At 41.2% G+C, this 4,787-nt stretch overlaps 1 protein-coding gene across 1 annotated transcript in view; it reads left to right on the top strand.

Moving 5' to 3' along the window:
- The first annotated feature begins 4,265 nt into the window (after positions 1–4,265).
- Positions 4,266–4,787, top strand: part of LOC106884051 (alanine--tRNA ligase, cytoplasmic) — a 20,675-nt gene continuing 20,153 nt past the window's right edge. Inside the window, exon 1 of the mRNA XM_052974884.1 lies at positions 4,266–4,419. The gene's annotated coding sequence lies outside the window, so the exon portion shown is untranslated. The remainder of the gene's footprint in view (positions 4,420–4,787) is intronic.

Below are 4,787 nucleotides of genomic sequence, written 5' to 3'. Positions count from 1 at the left end.
AAAAAAAATTTATTATTATTATTATTATTATTATTGTTGTTGTTGTTGTTGTTGTTGTTGTTGTTGTTGTTGTTGTTGTTATTAAAGCAGCGAGCTGGCAGAAACAGCAATCTACATCTTCTTAAGAATGTATACATTGATCGACATCTATTAAAGGAGGCATGCATACACATATGCATGCGTGTGTATGTGTGTGTGAGGCAGAATCGTTAGCGTGCCGGACGAAACGCTTAGCGGTATATCGTCTACCGCTACGTTCTGAGTTCCAATTCCGCCGAGGTCGACTTTTCCTTTCATCCTTTCGGGGGTCGATTAGACAAGTACCAGTTACGCACTGGATGTATTAACAATATGTGGCTTTAATTAGAGAGGAGAAGAAGAAGCAGTGAAACATGATGACATTGCGAGTGAGAGGCGTGAAGTGTGCCAGCTTGTCATTTCCTTCCTTGTTTATAGAATAGCTAACATATTTAGTAGTAGTAGTAGTAGTAGTAGTAGTAGTAGTAGTAGTAGTAGTAGTAGTAGTAGTAGTAGACGTGGTGGTGGTTGTGGTAGTAATTGTTGAGGAAAGAGAGGACGTCCAGAGAGAGAGAGAGGACGTCCACAGAGAGAGCGAAAGACAGTGAAGGAGAGAAAGAAAGAAAAGAAAGAGCGAGAGTGTGGTGGAGACAGAGTTTGCTGTGTTGTTGTGTATTTTGGTCCGCCACTCCTTTGGTTGTGACTTGAAGGAATCTGAAGAATTGGTCGGTTTAAACAATGGCGGTCTTATTAATAAGCAAGTTGACGTTTTTGTGGACAGGGACATTTTTTGCAACGACAGCAGACAGTAACAACAAACTATAAAACCGGCTCAGATTTCGGTTTATCATTTAGGGACACCTTGTCTGTCTTTCTATCTGTCTGTCTCTCTGTCTCTCTGTCTCTCTCTGTCTGTCTTTCTCTGTTCTTTCTCTTTCTCTCTCCATAACTCTTTCTTAACTTCTCTCTCGCTCTCTCGCTCTCTTTGTCTTTCTTTTAAAATGAGCTTTTTATTAAGCTACCTTCTCGTCTGTCTCTACGCCCAGCTGGGCGTAGAGACAGACGCGGGCATTCGTAGCCGTCGTTGTAGCTATGAATACCCACATCTGTCTCTATACCAGGCATAGGCATCTATTTTTCGAGAAGCGGGCCGCATGCGACACCATGGCTCATCATTAAACGGGCCGCACTACAGAAAAAAAGTGAGGTCATTTTTTCGTTAGGTGTGCCATACAGAAAGCCTCGCGGGCCGCAGACTGCCCATGACAGCTCAATGTTGTATGTCACAACGGCTGTCCCTACGACCCCAATAAGAGTTGAGACCCCGAGCCAAGCCCCTATACATAGTATACACACAGGACCTAGTAGCTCTGTTCTGTATGTTGTGTGGTATATGTGAACTCTTCACTGAAATATTTTATGCTCTCGGCACTGGAGGTTGCAGGGATTTATCTCTCCGCGAGCGATAGAGACACGAGTGTATTTGGTACCAAAAAGCCAACGTGAGAGTTGGGGGGGGGGAAGATGTCGGCGATGACGGTGACGGCGACGACGATGATGACGATGACGATTATGATGATGATGACGATGATGAGATGAAGATTATGATTACGATTATGATGATGATGATGATGACGACGACGACGACGACGATGATGATGACGACGTTGCAATGTCTTTGTTTATTCCAATGTCTAATCGTTTGATTAATTGAGTGGTTCATTTAGTTAAAAGGTCAGCACCATTTTATCTTGTTTGGCAGCACGGAAATCATTGGTCCCGCGAGAATCGATGGTATTGATTGTGTGTCAACCAGACACATAAAATAACTATGACACGAGTTGATTTTAATTGTCATTTATTCTTAAGTACCCCAAAATCCCAAACAGACCTTTTTTTTCTTCATATTTTATGGTATTTACTTAAAAACAAGAACCGTTTATTCATCGTTTCAGTTGGTTTCAATCACTGGACAGTGGCCATTCCTGTTGATTAGAAATAAAGAAAGAATTAAAAAAAAAAAAGAAGTGGGATGGTCTGTTGAGGGAATTGTTTCCAATATTAATGTCATTTGCGTTATGAAAACATGTAGAAACATGTGGAGACATGTAGGAATGTACGGAGACGTATAAATTGAAAGCCAAGGCTGGATTTATGACCGATCTGAGAACACCAACAACAGTTTCTCCGTCCTTTCTGCTCTGGACAGTATCTTGGTGACATTCCCTCCTTTGACCACAATAGCGTCCCACGTATTAACATACAACAGTTCGAGATGACTAAATGATTTGACCTCACTGCCTGGGGTGACCTGCGGAGGTCAAAGGTACTATGCTTCCATTTCTCTTCAGTCTGAACAATAAACCAATTAGACTTCCACAAGAGAGTCTAATTTCAAAGATATTCTAAAACTAAACAATATAAGTGTTTTTATCGGTAAAATACCGAATATTTAATAGTTTTTAGTTGTTTTATTTCTCTCAAGCGTTTCTAACGTTTTCGACGAAGTCCTTTTTCAGACAAAGAAGAAAGTTTTTTGTCCTTAATTTCTAAGAGTGTGGAAATCGTGAAGAATTAACGGAAATTGGAAAAGAATTGTGAAGCAATGTCTATCACCACTTCAATATCGTTGTTCCATAGGAACCGGGGTCACTACCACTTCAACCCCAGGAGGACGCCCCCTCCAGCTAACTATTCGATGCAATCTGCAGTTGATATATATTGCAAGCAGGGAGTGAACCCCTACCATCTTCCGGCAACGGGGCCTCCAGACCGTACGGTTTCGAACTATTTGTCCACTAGAGATAGCAGTAACTCGCTCCTGCTCGCAATATATAAAAAATAAGTGACAACTGATCTTGCACCAGGCAAATCAACCAGCTAGAAAGTCTCCAGAAGAGACGGAACAGCCATGTTGAAGAGGCGATAACATTGCTTCTCGGTATGGTTGCTGCTTTCGTCTCTTGTGGAAATTTTCTAACTGGTGGAAAAGAATTAGTTATTGTTGATGTGTGGTAAGGAAATGATAAGGAGGATTTTTGAGTTATTGAGGTGGAGGAGGAGGAAAATAAGAAGGGATGGATTTGGTTTCTTGTTGATTCATTGAAGAACTCTCTTTGACGGCATAAAAGACGCTCGGGCGTATTAGACGCATCCTAATTTCAGTAGCATATTCATGAAAAACATGATTTTAGCCCATTAAAGCAAGTAATCTCGGCTCAATTTGGCAGATAAAAGGATTTGGGGTGATTTTTTAAGACATTCTTTGGATAACTGAAAAGTGCATTTTATATGCTACCAAATATCGTAATCCATGAGGTCCATGGTTTCATGGATTACGGGATTTGAAAAGAAATTGATTAATGCACATAGCTTTCATGAACTTAGAAAAAGAATTTGATTGAGTTCCCCATGGACTTTTTCTATCGGCTCTTTAGCGATAAGGAGTCGAGGAAATCTACATAATATAGGTGTTGATGCTTTACAGAAATTCCATAAGGATTGGAGACGGAGTGCTGTGATTGTACCACATGTGCTGTCCACGTGGGAGTGAACCAGGGTGCTGCCCTGTTATCACTGATCCTTATTAGATGAATGTACAAAATGACAACAACCATCATCATCATCATCACCGTCGTAATCGTCACCGTTGTGTTTTTACGGTCCTCCTTACCATGTTTGCACGAGTCAGATGACAATACATTGGAGTAGAATTTCCTACGGTTGGACGCCAACTGTCACCGGTTTATAATCAAGGTAATAATCTTCCCCCGTCTATAGAAAAACGAACAGTCCGGACATGGTTACGCGGAGAATTTGGAACAACCGTAACCGTTTGCTTGAGCATTTTATTTACAAAGATCGTGCAACATGTTAAGACATGTCAAGAAACCCGGACATGCGTTCCCAGTGAACCGAATGCAAAGGTCACCGTTGTGTGAACTGCGAAGTCTTGGTTTACATTTAACGGAACCCATTGCACTGACGGGACGAACACACAGACACACAGATACACACACGCACACACGCACGCGCGCTCGCGCACGCACAAACACGTACATACGCACGCGCACGCACACACGCGCGCACACACACGCACGTACCGATAGTACATACATACCTGTGACCGGTCAAAATTTAATTTAAATTAAAAAGACAAAGAGAGAACGTACATAAAACACACACAACCACCACGAAGGAATAATAAGAAAATGCGTCTGAGAATCGTGTGTCTAACTCTGCATGAATCACACACACACACACACACACACACACACACACACACACAGCATGGTTGTCGATTTCTCTCTCGCCGACGATTGTTGACATTGGAAAGTTATCGATCTGATTGTCAAAACTGGAATTATTATTCAACCAAACTACCCAATACGCTGTGGACTTGTAAGAACTATTTAATTACTCTTGTATTATCATTTATTAAATTAATTGCAACCCATTTCTATAACGATCTCCGTAATATCTGATTATGTATTCGATTAATAAATTTATTACGCGCACATGTTGATTGTAGCAAACTACCGTTTAATGAAATCTGAAGTTTGTGGAATATATCACCTTTTACTGTCATTGCAATTGGTTGTTGTTTTAACCCTAGGTCAGTCCTCATCGAGTAGACTGATCTACGAATGAAATATTCCTGCCATGACCTCGTCTGTTAGTATATTTAACATTGCATTCTCCTACGCGTTCGTTTTTTAAAGGCTGTAGGATGTGGTTTGAGGGAGATTTGGCTTCTGTTTCTAGTAGGT

This window comes from Octopus bimaculoides, chromosome 19 (genome assembly GCF_001194135.2).
Source record: "Octopus bimaculoides isolate UCB-OBI-ISO-001 chromosome 19, ASM119413v2, whole genome shotgun sequence".
Taxonomy (NCBI): Eukaryota; Metazoa; Mollusca; class Cephalopoda; order Octopoda; family Octopodidae; genus Octopus; species Octopus bimaculoides.
The sequence above is the reverse complement of the archived record's forward strand: the minus strand, read 5'-3'. Positions and strand labels throughout refer to the sequence as shown.